The sequence below is a fragment of the Pan paniscus genome, chromosome 3, assembly GCF_029289425.2.
Source record: "Pan paniscus chromosome 3, NHGRI_mPanPan1-v2.0_pri, whole genome shotgun sequence".
NCBI classification, from domain to species: domain Eukaryota; kingdom Metazoa; phylum Chordata; class Mammalia; order Primates; family Hominidae; genus Pan; species Pan paniscus.
This window is the reverse complement of record NC_073252.2, coordinates 102,703,939-102,726,926: the sequence shown is the minus strand read 5'-3', so window position 1 is coordinate 102,726,926 and position 22,988 is coordinate 102,703,939. Positions and strand designations below refer to the sequence as shown.

Here is a 22,988-nt window from a genome sequence, read left to right as displayed (position 1 = left end):
AATGTGGTAAATACGTGACTTTGGACAAGTTATTTATCAGAGACTTTTCTGTCTAAAAAATAGGAATAATGACATGTACCTCATAGAGCTATTATAAGGATCACACAATGAGATATTGTGTTATATACTTAGTACAGTGCCTCTTAGCAAATTATGGGAGTTAGTCTAATGAATTTTTCATTACTACTCTGAGTTGTCATTGATTGGTCTGGGTCAGTTGGTCTGAATGGGATTTTCCCCAGGCATACAATTTTTGCAGATCTCTCCATATTTACTAAAATGACTCTAGGAATAAATTTTGTGACTTGACCATCAATTATGACCCTTTCATGTTAGACCATATCTCCAGGAATGAGGTATTACATGTCCTTTAGAGACCCTAGTCCCACACTTTATGACATGTTTCTGTGCATTTGGAGAGACAGCATTCAGGGATAAATGTCTTGCCTTATCTCATGGAGCAATTTCTCCTCAGCCTTCTCCTTTGGTAGTCAGCTTCTACCTGTAGCTTCAGTGAAGCAAGCAGCATCTGCAGATATGAAAACCAATTCCTAAATGTGTATTCTTCATAACATTCAAAAATAGAGAATATTTGATCAGTAATGGATAGGCACACCTATTGGCTCATACTTTCAGTCAGTCCCTGAACCTGAACAGAAATAGTTAATTTTCAGAGACTGTAAGTTAAAAAATATATATATCAGTGCTTTCTTATACTCCAATGCTGGCCTCATCTCAGCCAAAGCAGGGTCTTCAAAATCTAGAATATTTGAGGTCTGAGGGTCTGTCTGCAATTCTCCTCAGGCAACATGACAAGGAGGGAAGTCAGAGCTCAGAATCCTGACTCCAGATAACAAGGGCGGCACAGGAAAAATAGGAGAAAAGACATGAATTCATTATAGAATAACAGCCTGAGCAGGCACTTACCAAGTGAATTGGGAAGGAAATTTCTTAGAAGGCCTTAAGAATGTGGAGGAAAAGGAGCAGTTAATCTGAAATACAAAATTGAAAGGCATGACAGATGCATGATTCTAGTCTTCCAGATAAGATTCCTTCTGGAATTCAAAAGCATCTAAAAGAAGTAAGACAATTGGCTGCTGGGTTCAATATGTAAACACAGTGCTGGTTGACACAGTGAAGATGTTTATTACAAAAGTTAATGCAATGTCAGGGCGGAAGATCAATGTTTAACCCGATTTTGTTGCAATCTGTTGTTCTGCCTTGGAATACAGAATGGAAAATTAGCAAAGCACAGAAAGGAATATGTAAAGGATTTTTTCATAAGCAAACTCAAACCACGGACACTGATATTTGTGATAATAAAAACAAATCAAGATTTAGTTGTATTTGTAATTAATACATGCCCTTTACATTGTATATTCACAGTTTTTATTAATTTGAGTAATACATTATAATTTTTATTTGCCTCAATATCCAGATAGTCACAGATTATTAGAAATTCTCTATGTCCAGTCCCCTGATTTTATAGAATAAATCCTAAAGAACAGAGTTGAAGTTACTTAGGTCAGGAAGAAGTATGGGCAGGAAAGAACAATGGCTTTCATTTCACAGGTAAGAAAAGACAAACATGAGACCCCTAGGAAGAATTTTGCCTATGCCGTGAATCTGGTATTGTATTACTAACAAATAAGCCTGTGCTTGATATATTAGGCATTCTCATTATAAAAATATCTTTAACATTCTGTGATGTAAAATATTCTGCAAGCATCTAATATTCATTATACTGTAGAAAAAATAAAGATCATTCTTTATGCTATTGAAATAAAAATAAATACTTGGTTGCTGGACAGAGAAGTGAGTTGAAACAGCTTTTGATGCCTTCACATGAACTCTAGCTTCCTTATAATTTGGTAATTTGGGTAATATCTACTGAGATTAGTGCAGTCTTCTTCCACAATTATTATTAAAGGCAATTTTTCAGTTTATATTTAAGTAATTATTACTTGAACAGAAAAAGAAATTATCACATGGAAAACAAACTAAAAAATGACTTTTTTCCCATTGTATTATACTTCGGAAAAAGAAGCACTCAGAAAAAAAATGCTATGTATTTTCCAGGAATGAGGAAGCCTGTTAAAATATCCTGGGGAGAGTGAAGCATGGGTTTCTGTCCAGCAGCAAAGGGATGACCTCACAAAGGCTCTAGCTGCTGCAGTGGGGCTGTGTAGCTCGCTCCTGTCAAAGGCATGATAGTACAACCCCCCAGTGCAGCTGTCCATTGAGGATGACCAATTTAAAAAGAAGGAGTCAGCCAGTTAATTACTTTGTCAGCAATAAATATAACAATGGGCTGTGGTGGCAGCCCAATCCCGTGATGCATGTAGGCAGCCATCTGTACATCTTCCCCATCTACTTGGCACTTGTTGCTGCAGAATTGGTTTGGACAAGTGGCTTACAGTCACATAACAGACAGGAACTGTCTCCCCTTCTCTGGGAGGCTGTCTACATTAAGTGTCATTGTTTCAGAGGAATCAACTTTGGGTATAAATTGGGGACTCAGCAATAGCCCTGGCCCTGATGATAAATAAGGAGATTATTTATGCAATCTTGTTTTTATTCATTCACTAACATTTCTTGAGAGACTTCTGTTTGTCAGGCATATACCAGACAAGTATGGGAAGAGAACTGAGTCTATCTATGTAGCAGAAATTAATATACAACAACATAACAACACTAGTAATTTTCTCTGTATTTTATGGCCAGTGCACTGGATAGTTCTAACTTAGACAAGTCCACTGTTATAATCCACATGGACAATTAAAGTTGCTGAGTTGACTGGCTCTTCTCTGTTTTGTTTTTGTTATTTTTTTTTTTTGTCTGTTTATCCAACTCTTTCTGCCACTTTTTCTTCTTTGAACTCTTTGAATAATTTTTGAAGGTAGCTATTTGAAAATAAAAGACAGCACAGAAAAGCTGTATCTAATACTTGTCTACTTAAATTAAGAACAATGGAAACTGTTACTTTATGTTATTGATTAACACCTGATTTATTATTCCTTTAAGTAAAGATGGTGAATTGCTGGCTTGATAACCATATTTTAATTTCAGTTAGATTTTTGTCAAACTCCAGAGGGATATCATTCCAGTCCTGTTCCTCAGTATTAGAGAATACTTTAGAATCACGTAGACCTTTCTTCTCCTAATGCCCAGAGGGGGATATTTAGAATTTAGGATTAAAACAGAAGTGCTATGAAGAAACATTACTCTAAAGCTTCTTGTATTCCTTCTTTCCTTTGTATTGTCTACTTTTTAATCAATTTCTCCACTTTTATCTTCTTTTTTATTTACCCCTTATTAACCAGATCTAGACTTGTTATCTCTAATTCCTATCCAGAAATATAAATCACAAATAAATATTTTAAATAAATGATTACTTAAATTTCTTGTTCTTAATTTTCAAAAGTAGATGAGATAAATATTCTGTATTTGTTTCTTGCTAAAGGGTTTTTAGTGAATAAGAGCCTTTTTCTAAAATGAGCAAGAAGGAGAATAAGGAGGAAAAGAATAGAAATCCACCTTACTCTATTCATTCCATTTTGTCTCAAATAGGTTTTATGATGAGTTGGTGTTTTTAAATAGCCTATTACTCTGATGAATGGAAGAGAACACATTGACATGTGATTTCAAACAAAATGTAGATTTATGTGGAAAATGAGTTTTGATGATGTTATAGTAATTGTCTTGCTCTTTTAACATTCTCTTCTGAAAAGCAAAGAAACAAAAGTAACCTTTTTCTTTCTTTCCTCCCTTCTCTCTCTTTCTTTCCCCTTATTCCCTTTTTTTTCTTTCTTCTTTTTTATTCTTTCATTTTATATCTTTAAGTGCTTAATATGTGCCAAGACTGTGCTAGGTCCTGGTGAAAGTGATGAACACAGTCTATGCCCTCTCGCTCTCTCTCCCTTTATTCTTTCCCTTTCTTTCTTCTTTTTTATTCTTTTATCTTATACCTTTAAGTGATTAATATGTGCCAAGACTATGCCAGGTTCTAGTGAAAGTGACAAACACAATCTATGCCTTCAAATAACTTATAGTATAGTTTTAAAAATGGACAAGTCGAAAAGCAGTTTTAAGTGCCCTCAATCATGAATTTATGAAGGCTCTTTATAAGAGGGATGTTCAGCTTAGCCTTGAGGAGTCTGGGAAAGTTTCTCCAGGGGGAGTGCCCTCTAAGTAGAAATTTGAAGATTGGTTCAGCATTAGTTAGGTGAATAGGAATAGAGGTTGTTTGGGGGGCATTGGAAACATCAAGTAGATGATCAGAAAGCAGAGATGAAACACAGAGTTTTTAAGATCACTTTTTCCTGTTCCCTAATCCCCACCTATTTATGGAAAACCCTGCAATAGGGGTGTGTGTGTGTGTGTGTATGTGCGCATGCACACGTGCGTCTGCATGTCTTTGTGTGTGTTTCTGTCTGTCTAGAAGAAATATATTTGTCTAGAGAATGATAAGATGGTCTGAGAAGTTTGTTTAGAAATTTCTGGAGAGGAGAAAGGAACACTTAAAATATAAAAAATATAATAAAAGCTGCTATTTACTGGGTTATTTTATGATGTGACAATCATTGCCAAATGATTATTGTAATTAATTTTAATTGATGAATGTATTATCAGTAATAATATTATTCTTATAAATAAATAAGTTAATGCTTGGAGGGTTTAAGCAGTTTGCCCAAGACTAGATAGATAATAAGAGTTTGAGGCACTTTCTGAAATCAGTAGTTTGATTTGATAATCCACCCTCTTAATATCTTATACTACCCATGAAAATGTCCCAAACTGAAGAACTAAAAGAACAAAAACAAAGATATAAACAAAATATACTTGGGAGGCATGTTAACAGCAGCAACGCTAATATTTCTTCAGTACCCACTTTGTATAAGCCACCATGTAGGGCACTTCGGCAAATATAAGAAACATAATTATTTCTTATCTAATTATCTAATGATTATATTTCTCATATAATAGTTTATCTATCTCATATTTACAATTTAGATAAGGAAACAAGAAATGGGCACAAATTCATAATACTGAGTAGCAATAATCAAATAACATTTGTATTGCATTTTGTAATTTCTGAAATCACCTTCACTTACTTATATCATTTGTCTCACAAAAATATGTGAGATAGTCATATCAGTCAGCTCGTTCTGGAAAAGGGCTATATAAGAACGTCAAATATTAGTGGTTTATAACTACTACTAACCTTTTTTCTTCTAGTCTTTGGTCTGTAGGTTCTCACTGGTTTCCTAATCTTGTCTGTTTGACTTTGAATGGGTCGTACTTGACTCCAAGCTTAGAGTTGGAGTGGTTTCACTTCATATGTCTTTATTCCAAGGCACAGGATAAAGAAGTGATGACTTCCTCAGGTTTGTCAACCTCAGAGTGACTTATAGAAGCACAAAAAAGACAAACTAAATCATGGATGCACATTTGAAGCCTCTGATAATGTCAGGTTTATCAACCTCTTATTAATTAAACCAAGTCACATAGCTTAGACCAACATCCATGAGAAGTGAAATTATATTTCATCCACAGTGATAGATACTACAAAGTTACAAGGGAAAGGATGTAGATGTATTATCCTACTATAGGAATAAAAAGAAATTAGAGAAATAATTCCATTTACAAATAAAACTTGCCAAGAATTTAAGAGGCCTTTGCATGATCACATAGTTATTAAGTAGAGGAGACAGGATTCAGCTCTTTGTCTTAGGATGTTGACTTTTATATGATTTGCTATGATACAACAGCACTCTAAAAGAAAAAAATGATCACTAAAACTAAAGGCCATGAGTCTGAAAATTTTAGGAGAGGTGAGATTTGATACAGATGTTGAAAGTATGTGGGTATTAAGTAGGTTAACTGTACATGCCAGCTTACCTTGAGCAGTCTCTCAGTAATCATCCTTCCCCTCTTCTTTCTCCCCAGCAAAAAGAGTGCTAGTTTGAAAGATAAATAGTACGGATACTTTAGACTTTAATAAGTCGATAGGAATAAGGAATGTATTTCAATGAAGCCAAACCTTACACGTAATTTCTGAAAAGGGACACAGATACACATGGTATATTCAAATGCAATGAAGAGATTAATTTGTTTGGATGTAGAGGCTACATGTTAGGGAGTAATAACAGCAATTTACTGGAGACATGGATTGAGACCAATTAGTGGGTTTTATTGGTTGCCAGACAGAGAAGATGGGGCTTATTTTTTATAGTTGGTAGGAAGCCACTGAAAATTTTAGAGGAGGATAGTGACAGTATTACAGGAAGTGATTTAGAAAGATAAATGTAGGACAAATTGAATTCTTAAAAAAGCATGGGTTAAAGGAGCAAGTCATTAAACAAATTCAGTAGCCTTGATATGATATGAGGGCATGCTAAGCTAGACCCAAACTGAAGACAATGAACTATAAGGGATAGGTATGAAAGTTGTCACAAAGGAAGAGTATTAAACACTCAAATGGAAATGTACAGAAAGCAATTGGATATATGGGAGTGGAACTCAGGGAGAGGTCTGTGTTAGAACTATAAATTTGAGAGTCTGGTCATGACATTTACTCTGACTTTAGACAAATTACTTAACCACTTTGAATTTCAGTGCTTTTTTCTAGTCAAAAAATTGAAGAACAAAATAGCACATACTTCTGTGCAACACTGAGAATCTACCCTTCCAAAAAAGTTAGCTATGATTATTAATTTGTACATTAAGTAAACATACAAACTTGCTTAATTGTATGTTATTGGCACTGGAGTATTTTGTCTGATAAATGCAATGTTAAATCGACATAGATTTACCCTTAGGAGTTTATGGTCTAGTAGGAGAGATGCTCTTAGTCAAAATACACGAGACACAGATGCATAGAAAAACACTATTGAATTTTGGGGTGGGAATTATTTCCAGTTGTGGGAGGCATTTATAAAGAAGGAAGAAAATGAGCTGGAGCTTGCCAAATTACTATAATTTAAATATATAAAGATGATAAGTATAAATATATTTACCAGAAGGATCAACATAATAACAACAGAAACGACATAATAATAACAATAAGATCTAACTTCCAACATTATATCCCAGCAAATAACAATCCAGTGGTTAAGTTTAGCTTAATTTACAGTTCTATAAAAAGAATTAGTGTGAAATAAGCTCGGAGTGAGGTCATGGAGATTTGGATGCTTTGAATGTTAGGCCGAGGAATATAAAACAGCCACATTGACAGATATGAGGAAAGAGGAAGAAATGAATGACAATATCAGAGCAGTTCTCTGTTTAGAAATATTTTTACCATATTTTAAATGAATTGGTGCAATAAAAGGACTTCAGTTAAGATGCTCTCATAATAACTCAAGAGAAAAGTAATGAGGACCTGAACTGGGACATAAGCAATGAGATTGGAGATAAGAAGGTGAATGAAGGAAATATTAAAAATGTAGATTCAAAAGTACTAAGAAAGTGGTTGGATCAGAATGTGGGGTACATGGAGCAAGAGAAATAAAACAATCATTGAGAGTGCTGAAGTTTCAAATCCAGGAAAAATATTCACACCTTGGACAGAAACAGTGGTGACTGGGTCTGCATGAAAAAACAGTAGTTTCCATTTTGGCTCATTGGATTTTAGGTGTAAGTAGAATAGCCAAGTAGTTGTATTTAGCAGACAATTAGAAATATGGGGCAAAAATTTAAAAGAGAAGTCGAATCTGAAGATATTAATCTAAGTGTCAACTGCATAGAATTAAATTAATTAGACTGTTAAGGAAGAAAGTATAAAAAGAAGAAAAATAAATTTAAGAGCAGAGATGGAGAGTAATAATCTTGAGGGGGAAAAATGAGATCAAAGAGACAGAAAAGAAATAGGGAAGTAGAAGGAAAGCCAAAAGAGGTAGTGCTATATACATGGAGTAGGAATATGAGCACTTTCTAAGAAAATCATTCATGGGGCTGCTGTGGGGGCAGGAGAATTCACCCATTTTGGTATTCGTAGAATAAATTGAACTTTACCTGAGAGTGGAATGATTAGAGAGTGATGCACAGTATCAGAATGAAGTTGGCACTGTAGAGGTAAACATGTGGGTCTTGTTACCGGAAGGATCAGATAAAGCTGGAGCAAACAGGGAGTTGAGGAGAGTTAAACTAATTAGAGCAGAACACTGAGGCCTGAACTTAAGGACAAAGGGAAGTACATCTATTCTGTGGTTGTTTCAGGGATAAATAGGTTTATCCAGTAGCTTGGATATAGTGAAGTAGTCGTACTTAGCAGACAATTTGAAATATGGGCAAAAAACTGTCTATTGAGGTTCAGTAGTTTTGTTTTGTTTTTGAGACAAGGACCTGGTCTATATAACCCAGGCTGGAATGCAGTGGTGCAATCAAAGCTCATTGTAACCTTGAACTCTTGGGCTCAATCATCCTGCCTCAGTTACCAAGTAGCTGTACCAAGTACAGGCAGGCACCATTATGTCCACCTAATTTTAACATTTTCTGTTGAGACTAGGTCTCACTATGTTTCCCAGGCTGTTCTCAAACTCCTCGGCTCAAGTGATCCTGCTGCCTCAGCCTCCCAAAGTGCTAGGATTATAGGTGCGAGCCACTGTGCCAGCTACAGTTCACCAGTCTCACTCATGGCAGGTATTTAGTCTCAGAGATATCCCTGGATCTGTGGATCAAAATATGTTATTTAAATGCTCCTGCTCTTCTCCACTTTGTTTTTACACCAATAAATGCTTTCATTCCACCTTTATCTTCTCTTAAGAGGCCATTTTTATGTCAATATTCTAAATAACAGTTCTTCATAATTTTATGTTTTCATTAAATTCACTCAAAGCTCAAGTCCTTTCCCTTAGACGGAACTACTGAACTAGTCCTGTTTTTGTTGTTGTTGTTGTTTTGTCAAGCCTGCACATACTGATGGTTCAACTTTCATTTAGAGATGAGAGCTCAGAATCTGCACCAGTCCTACTGAACACGTGTGAGAAAGACATGACATCTGCCTCAGGAGAATGTGAAGTGAACAACACATGCTCCGTCTTGGGCACACTTGTGCTCTGTTAATGCTAATTGGTTGCTCATTCAGTGTCCCTTGCTATAATATGTACTACTGGGAATTCTATGGCTTAGGAATAACCTATTCTGTCCTTCCAAGGGATATTTGAAGAGATCTGAAATCATCTGTAAGAATAGATACAATTCTATCAAGCTGTAAAAGAGGATTCTGGTTTTTCGCCAAAATATTTAATCTTATAGAAGATATTAGATGTTATTAAGAGAAGAAAAGCACAGAGTAGTGCCTTTACATCTTCCAGATTTTCCCAGAAGATAATATTGCTGAATTGTGTCAGTTTATTTTGTTCAGTTTTCTTCATTGTGTGCTGGCTTTAGAAGGTATTTTACTCCCAACTGCTCTGTTGGTAATAAGCAAGATGTTAGGCCAGTTGTAGCTTCTTCTAGATGTGTTTCTGAGGAGCTGCTCTTATTAATTTCTACCCCATCTGTTTAGTCAATTTACCATAAGCGACTTTTCCAAAACTAAAGTTTACCTTGTATGGTGGCATTCTATAAAACCCTAAACATTCACATTCTTGCCGAAAATGACATGGTATCATGGATGTTTCTATGCATGTGGAACTTCTCTGTTCTCTTAACTCTTAATTCTTTATTATTATAGTGATATATATTCTTAAACTTCAATTCTGACTCTTCTACCTGTGCAGATCTCCCCATTCCCTGTAGGCTTTGGTAAATTTAAGGCAGGAAAAAGTATAGTAGAAAGAAGTCAGGAGTGATAAATCAGACCTGGTTTCTGGTTTTAGGTTTTTGAATTTGAGTACATTTTGGTCTTCTGAATCTCAGTTTTCTCAACCACAAGATGAAAATGTTTGGTTAGATCATCTCTAAGGGTGCAAGCTAGATCAAGACTTGGAGTTCCTAGTTGTCAAATGATTTGGCAGTCCTTCAAACTGATAATCCTCAAACAGTTGTTCACCATGTATTTAATACAGCCAAGGTCAATAAGGTCAATGCTTCAAGGACTTTTCCCCCCACTTGAGATCCCCAACCGCATTGGCAGCAATAAGAACAATTCATATTTTGGCAGCTATACAAGGACTCTCTTCCTTGTGTTAACTGGCTCTCTATTTCTTCTAAACTCCTGTGCTGTTTCAGCACCCTTTACAGGTAAGTGCTCAAGATTTCTCCTTACTCTATATCTGATATGGCTCCTTTGATTGTCTGTCATTTTCATGATATAATGTTAATGTCTGATTTAACATTATATGGTATTAACATGGTTAATGTCTGATTTAACCAGCTGTGCTGTTTCCTGTTTGTATTCTCCTGCCTGAAATGTTCTCACTGTCCCTCTCCCCCAGATCCAAATGTTTCAACCTTGCTTCTTCCATGGACAACTTTCTCTTGACCTCTCAAGACAGAATGAGGTATTTTCAACTATATACTCCCATATGCTTCTTCATACTTCTTTGCAAAATTTATTTTATTGCAATAATGTATTTGTTTATATATTTTTTTTATTAATAAACTGTGAGTCTAAATAGTCTATTTTAAAAGTTAAAAACTCTGTATTTGGTTTTAGGTCTCATATCCTTATCTAAATGCCTATATTACTCAGCTTTGTGAAAATGATGTCTACAGTGCATAATAAGCCCAAACTCAATGGTTTTAATAATAAGTATTTATTTTTCATTCACACATCTGTGGATCAGCTGGGAGGGTACTGCTTCAGTCTGCAAATGTGTGAGTTGGCTGGGGCATCTCTGTACCATGTATCATATACTGAGGCCCATTGGATAAGGGGATAGCAGCTATTCTTGTCATGGCAATGAAAAAAGAACAAGGACAATTCAAGCCCTTACTTAAGGCATGTATGCTATATCCCATCATTTAAAAAAAGACCCATGGACAAGTCTAAAGACAAGGGGCATAAAAGTACACTCCTCTGACCATGAAGCCATGAAAAGAATGAGAATGTGCATTATACTACAGGGGAGTGAAGAATTAAGACCACTAATTCACGAACTCAGTCACCATAGTACTTGACAATGTGTTTGCTGTTGAATGTTGTTGAATGAATACATATACATGAGTAAATTCTGAAATTACAGGTGGCTCAACAAGGATATTGTTTAATAAGGGGGAAAAATAAAGACAAAGTGCCAATCTGAGCTGTAAGTTGTGCTACTTTCTGAAGCTGTTCATTGATTAATAAAATAGAAGCCAAATGGTATGACCTGGCCTTTCCCAGTGACAAGAGGCTCTAGAAAATAGCAGTTGTGATTCATTCCTTAATCCAGACTTAAGCTCATGCATAAAAGCAGCCTTTTTCTTATCCTCACAGCAATTGTCTATAAGGGAGAAAAGGAAAGAAGAGATAATTCCTGTTAAATCCCTGACAGTAAGGGTAGGAAGTGATTCCTTTCTAATTTCACCAGGCTCTTTAGTTTCCTGAGAAGCTTTCCTTCCCCGTCCCCCCAAATTCTCATTGGGATTAGTTAGCAACAAATGATTCCTTCTCTTTATTACAGAAAAACCTGATACGTATCTCAAACCTATAATTATTTTTGTTCTAAAATGGGAGGAAAGACATTGGGTCAGTAAGTAAACCATGAGTTGAGATGGAGGGATAACCTCAGATAAAGAAGAGCAAGTTAAACAGGAAAAAAAATCGCCATATAGGGTTTTCATATTTTACATGTTTGTAAAAGACCACGGGAACCTCCCACACAAAAATTTGTTTCATGGATATGTGAGGCCTGGAGTGAAGTCCTATGTGAGCTTTTCAGAAAGCCAGTGTTCCATGAGAACAAGAGCAGAGGAGCAAATAGATGTGAGAATCCTGGAAGAGTTAATCAGGAGAGAGCAGGCTAGGAAATCAGCTACCAGAGGAATCTAAATAGAAGGCAGAAGAGTGAAGCTAGGGGAGAATACAAACCTGCAGAAACTGCACCCCACCATTCTGCCAAGTTAGTGTGGGGGAGCAGGTGACAGCACCCACAGCTTCAGCCAGAAGCCAAAGGAGGTTCACCTAGGAAAGAACACTGCTATGAACTGAATGTGTCCCCCAAAATTCATATGTTGAAACAATTGCCAATGTGGTAATATTAAGAGATGGGGCCTTTAGAAAGTGATTAATTCCTGAGGGCAGAGCCCTCATGGATGGGATGAAGGCCTTTATAAATGAGCTTGAGGGCATGGGTTCACTCTCTTCTGCCTTCCACCATGAGAGGAATAAGCAGGAAGGCCCCCATCAGATACCAACTGCCAACTCCTTGGTCTTGAACTTAGCCTCTAGAATGGTAAGAAATAAATTTTTGCTCCTAGTAAATTCTCAGTCTCAGGTATTTTGTTATAGCAGGACAAACAAAATAGAACAGTACTATTTTTCCAGAAAATAAAAAGAGGTGAGAGGTCTCAATTTGGAGAGTAGAAAGAGGCCAGATTAGTAGACTCCATAGTCCTGGGAACCCAAGCCTCTAAGCTCCTGTGATTTAGGGAGAAGAAACAGAATAGAGAAACCTATAATGGGTGTGCCACTTTAAAACCTGTGCCACTCTGAGCAATGGGAGACAAGTTTGTGATTTTTCCTTCCTTGTTCATGGTTTGTATGTCAATATGCCCTGGTATTCTGGAAAGTCATGAACCAAGTGGGAATCTAAAGCCAGAGAAATGAAAATGAAAGAAGGTAGTGAGCACTCAGAATGGAAGTTTCCTTCTCTTTCTTCCTTTTTTCTTTAATATTTTTCTATTTTTTGAAAAAAAATAGCCATAATACTTTTTCCCTCCCCCTCAGGATTTTTTGAAAAGTGATTTATAAATTATTGCAAAGCACTTGGAAAGGGTAAAGCACTTAGTAACATTCCAAACCAGGCCAAGCACGGCAAATTTGCTGAGTGTTGTTGGGAATTCCTTTAAGTTTACAAGTCTCTGTGAGACTGTGAAGACTGATACTTTGTTCCTTTATGTGAACTTCAAGTTAGTATGTACATAAATAAGTAAAGTAATGTTATTTGACTTTATCCAGACAGAGGAATAGAAACTCAGAATTTTACAGTTTTTATACTCTTAACTGCACATCTCTTTCAGCCTCTATTTTTAAGTATGTTTACTCATAGATGAAACAACAAAACAACAACAAAGCAAAAAGCAAAGGTACATAAACAAACTTTTATATTAAATCTACTTATCTTTGTCTGTATTCACTTGTTAAAATAAGCAAAAAAAAAAAAAAAGCCAGGAAAAATGGGCAAGGATGCAAGAGTCAGTCAGCACACATTCTGAGTGCCGTGTCTGTTCAGTAGTGTTCTAGGAACCTTGGAGCAGACTTCAGTATAAGAAAAGACCCAGGTCTTCACAGAGCTTACAACTTAGTGGTGAGACAGACAGATACATGAGTAATAAAACTATAAAGAGATTTTAAAACTTAAAAAATATGGTGTGGTATTGTGTGTGTGTGTGAAGCAAGTTTCTGATGTAAGACACACATGAGGAAGATTTTTTTTTTTTTACAGTTTTAGTAGCCGTAGATAGAAAGGAAAGAGATTTACATATCAGGAAATTCTTTACAAAGCTGTCTTAGTTATAGTATTTGAAACAAGAATGGCTTGGATTATGAAGATGGAAATGTGTGTTAGGTAACATCGGAAATGGAGAAGCCATATCAAAACAAACATTGATAAGATTTTATAAATGACTTAGTCATTTTTAGCAGCAGCCAGGCTGCAAGTATATCATGCTTTTCCACATCATTACTAAAGAAGACCTATGGAAAATTTAGTATCTGTCTTTCTAGACTTCTTAAAACACCATTGAACAAGTGAGGGTTAGTTTAAAGAATTTTAAACTAGGTTTTCCTCTTTACCTAGAATTTTTCAACTGCTCCAAAATGTGGAAACATACAGTAAGAAATAAAAATGAATCATAATTGTGGATCCAATCTCTTGCCTTTCCAGGCTTGTCTTGCCTCATTCCATCTGCCTTGCTCGCCTGCTTTCTCTGTCCCACATAAATGTCCTGTTTCTTCAACATCCCCAGACATGCACATCTTTATATCCATGTCTTTGCCCTTTTGCTTATGCAAGTTCTTATACCTGGAATGCTTTCCCCTCCCACCCACAACTGAATATTCACAATATGTTTTCCAAGGACCAACCCTGACAACAACCTCTTTGTGAATCAATTCCTGATGCCTCTTTGCCATCTAAATTTGCCCCCTTCTGGGATCCTCCAGCACATTGAACATGTTTCCATTTTACCACTTACCAGATTGTTCTAGGTCTATACAATTAGGTGTTTATATGGTTTTGCCTACTCCCTAGACTTGAGTTCTTTGAGATCTGACATGCTGTTTATTCCAACTTTTTATTCTCAGAGCATAGCATAGTGTCTGGTAATTAGCTGAGATTCAATAAACAATAAAGGACCGAAAGTTTTTTTTGTTTTTTTTTTTTTTTTTGGTGAGGCATTAATAGTCTAGAAAGAAAAAAGGAGAGACAGGTCATCTCAGATTAGTATTCATACCAGTTTGCAAATTCACTTTCTATTTTAATCTTTTTTTCTTTGAAACTTCAAGCTAAAAAAGCAGAAATTTTCTAGGTCATAGGATTGGCAGACTGGCTATAACTGCCTGATGTTTTCTGAAAAATAGTTGGCAAGTATGTATTTGTAAAAACATTAAGAAAATGCATAAAACACAATTTTTAAATTAAGTGAATGATAAAAATATAAATCTATAAGAAATATATCAATGTTCATCTACATATGGAAAATGAAAGCACAAAAATAATATAATCTTCATTTGCACAGGAGCAATCTAGATCATTCATTCCCTGGGTCTTTGACTTTTTCACCTTTCTCCTTCTGCTGCCCACATTTTGATAGTTTTACAATTTAGTATATATCAGAAGATAATACTAGAAAGAAAAAAAAAACAGAAAATGTTGAAATTAGTCGATGAGGTTTTCTTAAAAAGGAATTTGGTCTAGACAAATGTTGAGAGTTTTAAATTCACTGATTAATTATGATGTTCGCAGTTTCATAATCTCTCTGGTAATAGTTAGCTATAATTTAAACAATCTATTTCAGTCATTTAATTCTGAAATTGTTGAAGTTGGGCACTTTTATTTTTTATACGGTGTATAGACCCAGATGAACTAGAAATACTGCATTTCCTGCTTTTTCAGGTATTTCCAAAAATCCCAATCCTGCTGGTCTGGTGGGGTACTTAATCCTTAGTAGAGTAAAACCGAGGCTTCTCTATGATTATCAAACTTCCAGAATCATACACAGTGACAAGGTATTGGATGTTTAGAGAGGCAGCCTTCCAGTGTGTAGTATCTCTTCTTACAGTTTATTATACTGATATAGTCCATTCAGTTCCAACTTCAGCTGCTTCTGTACCATGCATAGAGAATAGGTATCTTGGTAGAGCAAAAGACTCACAAAAGAGTAACTAGTTAACAATAAATGTAAGAATTGCTAAGTGAAAATATGAATTTATATTGTTCTCAGAATAACTGATCATCAGTTGCAGACTCTGAACACAACCTGTATTCCCCTGAAAATGCAACAATTTGGCTCCCTTGAAGAAATTAAGGAAACAGAACTGAAGTTCTATCAATGTCATTACTTCCATTTGTTTAAAATACAACCAATGATGTGTGAAATTATATAATTATTATATAAATATAATTTGTTAATTAACATTTTCACTAATAGTTAATTGGAAAGTTCTTGCTTGTCAAATGTTTAATATTACTTTTCCCTCCTTAGGCAACATATATCTCCCACCATTGAGCATATTTTTGGTCAGAATTATACTTGTTTTGGCAAATAAGACAGCTATAAACCTCATGATCAATTTTGTGTCATCATTGTTCCTTTCTATTAGGAATATCAGTCTTTGAAAAAAGTTATTTTAAAAAAATCAGAATTTTGAAATCTAAGTGAAAGATTATAATAAAAGTATCTCTTTTAGGATGAACTCAGAGGGGTGGAAGTGGTCTCATAGTTTTACAGACAAGAAAACTAAGTATGAAGAGGCTAAATAAGTTTTTGAGTCAGATAACTTGTGATTGTTAATTTTCTGTCAGCATGATTGGGGTAAGGGATGACCACATAGCTAATAATTCATTATTTCTGGCTATGTCTGTGATGGTTTCCAGAAGATATTTTAGCATTTGAATCAGTTGACTGAGTAAGGAAGTTCTGCATTCACCAGTGCAGGTGGGCATCATTCAATCCACTGAGGACCTGAATTGAGCAAAAGAGTGGAGGCAAGGTGAATCTGCTCTCTTGCTTGAGCTGGAACAGACATTTTCTCCAACCTTTAGTCATAGGCATTCCTGGGCCTTCGGACTCAGACTAAGACTTACACCATTGGCCCTCCTGGCTTTCAAGCCTTCAGGCTTGGACTTGGAAATATACCGTTGGCTTTCTTGGGCCTTCATCTTGCAGATGGAACATCGTGGGAGTTCTCAGGTTCCAAAATTGTGTAAGCCAATCCCTCATAATAAATTTCTTTCCATATATCTGTATATATCCTATTGGTTCTGTTTCTCTGGAGAACTCTGACTGTTTGATGGGAAAAAAGGAATAAAACCTCTCTAATTTACTAACATCAGTGACATTTTAAGATTTACAAATCACTTTCCTATGTTGTGCATTTTCCATTTAAACTTCATAATTGTCCGAATTATGCCTTACTTTATTCTGATTCCATACATTAAAAAAAACTGAGAGTCATTTACAAACAAGGAGCTAAAACCTAATAGCTAGAAAGAATAGGACTCTCTCAAATAGTGTATTTGCAGTAAACCAATAGAGTTTTTTCTAGATTATAGATTGTAACTAGAGTATGTGACTGTCCCTTTTGAATACTATAATATAAAAAAATTACTGATTTAGACAATGCCTACTTTGGTAACCCCATCTTCTACCACATTTACCCATACATATCCTTCTTCAGCAGGACAATCAGGATGGATGGCATTTTCATGCATGACCCAGAGTTATGCAGAATTATCAGTTGGTACACCCTGATTTACTCTTTTCTATTCTCAACAAGAAAGTACACACAGTTAGCCATACTGTGAAGTTAAAGGTATAAGCCTCCAGATGGTCAAGTCTGCCCACAACTTCTGACACCAACTGCAAGGAATTAGAGTTCAACTACAAAACTAGAAGCAAGATTCCATACAAGAACACCCTTAATTCTGACACCAACTGATGTTCAGGGGTTTTCTTAAAATACCCTCAGATTTGAAAATTTGCTTTAAAGACTCACAGAACTCATTTGATCTTATTACATTCACAGTTATGGCTTATTACAAGGATAGGACACACACTAGAGCCAGCCAGTGGAGGAGACTAATAGGGAAGAGTCTGGGAGTATTTCAAATGCAAAGTTTTTATTGAACAGAATGCACTACCCTCCCAGCATTGACCTGTGATAATATACAGAGAGTATTACCAACTTGGAAAGCTCACCTGTGAGTCCAGAAATTTTATTCGAGCTTCATAATTTAGCAATGAGTGATTGAATAAGCTGCCACGTGATTGAGCTCAGTCTTTACTCCCCCTTCTCTAGAGGTTGGGCTGATATCATGTGATCCAAGGAGACCACCATGAGTTACCTCATTAGCATAATCTACCAAGTGTGGTCTAAGGGGCCCATCAAGAATAATAAAGATACTCCTATCACTCAGGAAATTCCAATGGTTTGGAGGTTATCTTTTAAGAATCAGGGACAAAGGCTTGACTTCACTTTGGGCAAGGCCAAAGTCTACTATACAAAAGATATCAGAACTCCATTAGGTACTGACATTATTTGAGAGAGAGCTTTGAATCCTTTTTATTTCAGTGAGTGAATCATTCACAAACCTTAGCATGCTAATATTATTAGTAAGAAGTTACTCATCTCATACCTCACAAATAACTTTCATGCAGCATAATCAGGTTGCCTCTATAAAAAAGAGTACACTATTGCTCCAGTAATTCAGGAAACTCTATGCATCCCCTTTCATTTGTACCCAGGTTCATGCTAATCTTTTTATGTAAAGACCTCTCAACACTGTCTACTACTTAAGATAAACTTTTATTCTTATATTTTTTCAGACCAGGTTCAATTGCCATCCCCCTTTTGAGGCCTTTCCTAATTTCTTCAGATATAATTGTTTTCTATGAGCTGGGGTAATACAAATATTGGCAAAGTATGGTTCTTTTCTAAGATGTAATTAGTTCATTTGTTCACCTGGCAAACTATGAGAATTTGAAGGTAAGTACCATTTCTTATTGATTTTTGTGTCTTTAGTCTTTGACACAGTGACTATACTCAATTAATATTTATTAAACTGACCTGTAATAATAAGCAGTCTTAATGTGGTGGGCATTAAATAACTATATTATTTTGCTAGGGCTGCCATAATAAGATACCACAGACTGAGGGGGCTTAAACAATAGTAATTTATTCTCACACTTATGAAAGCTAAAAGTCTAAGATTAAGGTGTTGGCAGGTTTGGTTTTTCCTTTCCTTGGCTTTCAGATGGCTTCCTTCTGTACAGGCTCATCTCTGGTATCTCTTCCTCTTCTTAGAAGGACCCTAGTTATATTGGATCAGGGCCCACTCATATGACCTTGTTTAATCTTAATTATCTCTTTAGTGGGCATACCTCCCAATACAGTCACATTCTAAGGTACTGTGGGGTTAGGACTTCAACGTATAAAGTTTTGGTGTACATAATTCAGATCACCACAAAAAAAATTATAGATTCCTAAAGAGAAAAGTGACATGGTAAAAATGCAGCTTAGAGAGATCCATGTCACATAATATACAAGATGAACTTGAGGAGAATAGTACTAAAGGAAGAAAACTAGGAGGCTCCTGCAGGTTTGGGGGCCATAGTCCTGATGAATGACATTTCAATGCAAGACCTCAGCCTGACTTGTGCAAATTGACAAAGCTAATTTATTAAATCAATATCAGTCAATCATTGGCCAAGATCTGCCCTCACTCATGTGGAACATAGATAGAGGATATCTTAGCTCCTGTTTTACCAAACACTATTCCCTGAATAGAGTATTCCCTGAGAGCTGCGAGTTGTTATTAGCCAACACTCACAGCAGCTGTGGGATGGGAGCAGTGGCTATTGAAGTGTGTCACCAAGAACATTTACTATAATCCACCAAACACTCAGATCCACTTGGTTCCTAATTAAGTTTACTAAATCCAGGCACAGCTTCTTCAGATTTTCTGGTTAGTCACAATTTCTGGGAAAACTTATAAAATAAAAAGAAGGAAAACTATCATTCTCACTGCAAGGTTTGTCCTGAGTCCAAGATTGATACTCGTCATCTTACTCATCATGTTGGTCTGTGTGGTGTGCCTTGTCGTTTGACCTTCAGCACTGAGGGTTCTGAGCTCTGGTTACCTTTTCAGATCATAACTGGGCATGGGATCATCAAAAGATGCTTCAGTGGATGACCTGAGCATCAAATATATTCCTTCCTGTTATTATTATGTAATGTCAGTCCTACTTCCTCAAGATGATCAGGATCAATTCTTTCTGGCAGAGGTATTAATTTTTATTTTCTTACCAGTTTACTGGCATGAACAGCCCAAAATATTAAGATGGTAACTACACCTAAAGTTCAGTGGAGCTCAGTAAGGGCCCTTTGATGGAAGCATTTCCCCTCTTAGAACCAAGAATTCTAGATCTACAGAGCCAAAAGTTGAAGAGACAGGAAGCACAAATTCCCCAAGTGGGTAAGTGGAATGGATAGTAAGCAGGACCACTTCTACTTCCACTCCTTGTTTCCTCTACCCATACATTCTATGTATTGGGTAAATGACACAATATAAGGGCTTGGTTTAAGGTATATACCACAGCTCAAAGAATATTACCCCATCCTTGTGCCTCTGCTAGGCCTTCAGGAGACCATTCTAGCACTCTATCAGGATGGCAGCTTCTTGATCAAGCTTGTCTGACCCGCAGCCCATGGGCTGCATGTGGCCTAGGATGGCTTTGAATGTGGCCCAACACAAATTCATAAGCTCTCTTAAAACATTAGAGAATTTTTTTGCAATTTTTTTTTAGGCCATCAGCTATCATTAGTGTTAGTGTATTTTATCTGTGGCCCAAGACAATCCTTCCTCTTCCAATGTGGCCTAGGGAAGCCAAAAGATTGGATATCCCTGTTCTCAATGATGTGGTATATATGACAGAACCCATGAACTTATAGTCATTTGCCTATTGCCATGCTTCTTTTGCCATAGAATGAGTTCTCTGTTTCACTGTATTATAAGGGATCCCCTGTCAATTGCTGAGATACTCTGTGAGTCTTTGGAGGGTGATAGCATGACACACTAGGCCAGAAAGACAAACTCATGTCCAAATACATGTCAGTAAAGGTCATGATGAAACATTGCCCTTTCTAGCATGTAAAGGCCCTAATGTGATCAACTTGCCACCAGGTTTCTGATCAGTCTCCTTAAGAAAGTATATTATATGGCTAATTCAGCATTGCATTTTGTTACTGGCAGGTTGGGTATTTATAAGCATCAGTAGCTAGGTCAGCCTTTGTGAGAAGAAGCCTGTGCTTTTATACCCATGCATGGCCTCCATCTCTTCCACCATGCTTCCTTTATTTACTGGAGTGCCCAATGAGAGAGACTGGGTGACATCTGCTGACTAAATCTTCATGTAGCTCTGTTATTTCTTGTTTCTTCTTCAGTGGATATCTCTTATAAATATTAATATGTGACACAGAGATCCTAACACATTGTGCTTTTATCCATGTCCCGTCACTTGCTTCTTTCCATGAATGCCTTTCTGTGGTCTTGGAATCTTGCTCATTTCATATCCCTGACCAGCAAGCTAAGTCATTCACTACTGCCCATGAGACTGGAACTTTCCTTACCATTCAAAGCAACTTTTCTTACCACTACTCTGTTTGAAGTAGATGAATAGATGTATAGCCCCCAAAAATCCGTCCTTTGGGAGGATAGTCTCTCGTGGCCATTTCAAGTTTACTCTTGTGTAGAAGCTATAGTGCAAGAGCAATCCATTTTTGGTTTATACCTACATACCATCCCATTCATGAACCATGCTCAGGCTCTTTTCCCTGTGTATGGTTACTTGAGTAAATGACTGTAAGTCCTTTTAAGAAAGAAAGAAGAAAACACTTCCAAATACTTCAGTATTCAGTATCCTATGGTGATATGGTTTGGCTGTGTCCCCTCCCAAATCTCATCTTGAATTCTCACATGTTGTGGGAGGGACCCAGTGGGAGGTAATTGAATCATGGGGGCAGGTCTTTCCCATGCTGTTTTTATGACAGTGAATTAGTCTCATGAGATCTGATGGTTTATAAAAGGGAAGATTCTCTGCACAAGCCTTCTGCTCTTGTCTATCACCATGTGAGATGTGCCTTTCACCTTCCGCCATGATTGTGAGGCCTCCCCAGTCACGTGGAACTGTAAGTCCATTAAAACCTCTTTTTTTCCCAGTCTCAGGTATACCTTTACCAGCAGCATGAAAATGGACTAATACAGTATATTGGTACCAGCAGAGTGGGGTGCTGCTGAAAAGATACCTGAAAATGTGGAAGCGACTTTGGAACTGTGTAACAGGCAGAGGTTGGAACAGTTTGGAGGGCTCAGAAGACAGAAAAATGCAGGAAAATTTGGAACACACTAGAGACTTGCTGAATGGCTTTGACCAAAATGCTGATAATGATATGGACAGTGAAATCCACGCTGAAGTGGTCTCAGCTAGACATGAGGAAATGTTGGGAACTGGAGCAAAGGTGACTCTTGTTATGTTTTAGCAAAGAGACTGGTGGCATTTTGCCCCTGCCCTAGAGATTTGTGGAACTCTGAACTTGAGAGATATGATTTAGGATATATAGAAAAAGAAATTTCTAAGCAGCAAAGGCAGTCAAGAGGTAACTTGGGTGCTCTTAAAGGCATTCCGTTTTAAAAGAGAAACAGAGCATAAAAGTTTGGAAAATTGCTGCCTGACGATGTGATGGAAAAGAAAATCCCATTTTCTGAGGATAAATTCAAGCTGGTGGCAGAAATTTGCATAAGTAACAAGGAGCCAAATGTTAATCACCAAGACAATGAAGAGGAAAATACCTCCAGGACATGTCAGAGGTCTTGAAGGCAGCCCCTCCCATCACAGACCCAGAGGCCTAAGACAAAATGGTTTCATAGGCTGGGCCCAGGGCCAATCTGCTGTGTGCAGCCAGCCTTGGGACTTGGTGCCCTGCATCCCAGCCACTCCAATTGTGACTAAAAGGGGCCAAGGTACAGCTCAGGCCATGGTTTCAGAGGGCACAAGCCCCAAGCCTTGGCAGCTTCCATGTGGTGTTGAGCTGAGGGTGCATGGAAGTCAAGAATCGAGGTTTGGAAACCTCCACCTAGATTTCAGAGGATATATAGAAATGCTTGGATCCCCAAGCCAAAGTTTGCTGCAGGGTCAGAGCTCTAATGGAGAACCTATACTAGGGCAGTGAAGAAGGGAAATGTGGGGTCAAAGGTCCCACATACAGTCCCTACTGGGGCACCACCTAGTGAAGCTGTGAGAAGAGGGCTCCCATCCTCCAGACCCCAGCATGGTAGATCCACTGACAACTTGCACCATGCACCTGGAAAAGCCACAGGCAATACCACCCTGTGAAAGCAGCCAGATGGGGGGCAATGCCCTGCAAAGCCACAAGGGTGGAGCTGCCCAAGACCATGGGAGCCCACCTCTTGCATCAGTGTGACCTCGATGTGAGACATGGAGTCAAACGAGATCATTTTGGAGCTTTAACATGTGACGACCCTGTTGGATTTTGGACTTGCTTGGGGATTGTAGCCCCTTTGTTTTGGCCAATTTCTCTCGTTTGGAATGGCTTTATTTACCCAATGCCTGTACTCCCATTGTATCTAGGAAGTAACTAACTTGCTTGTGATTTTACA

General features: G+C 37.1%; 1 long non-coding RNA gene across 1 annotated transcript in view; it reads right to left on the bottom strand.

The window, feature by feature from the left end:
• Positions 1 to 447: 447 nt before the first annotated feature.
• The window catches only part of LOC117980024 (uncharacterized), a 152,282-nt gene continuing 129,741 nt past the window's right edge, over positions 448 to 22,988 (bottom strand). Inside the window, exons 2-5 of the long non-coding RNA XR_004671150.2 lie at positions 5,902 to 5,960; positions 5,225 to 5,407; positions 928 to 992; positions 448 to 529 (exon numbers count right to left, since the gene is read on the bottom strand). This is a non-coding gene — a long non-coding RNA (uncharacterized LOC117980024). The remainder of the gene's footprint in view (positions 530 to 927; positions 993 to 5,224; positions 5,408 to 5,901; positions 5,961 to 22,988) is intronic.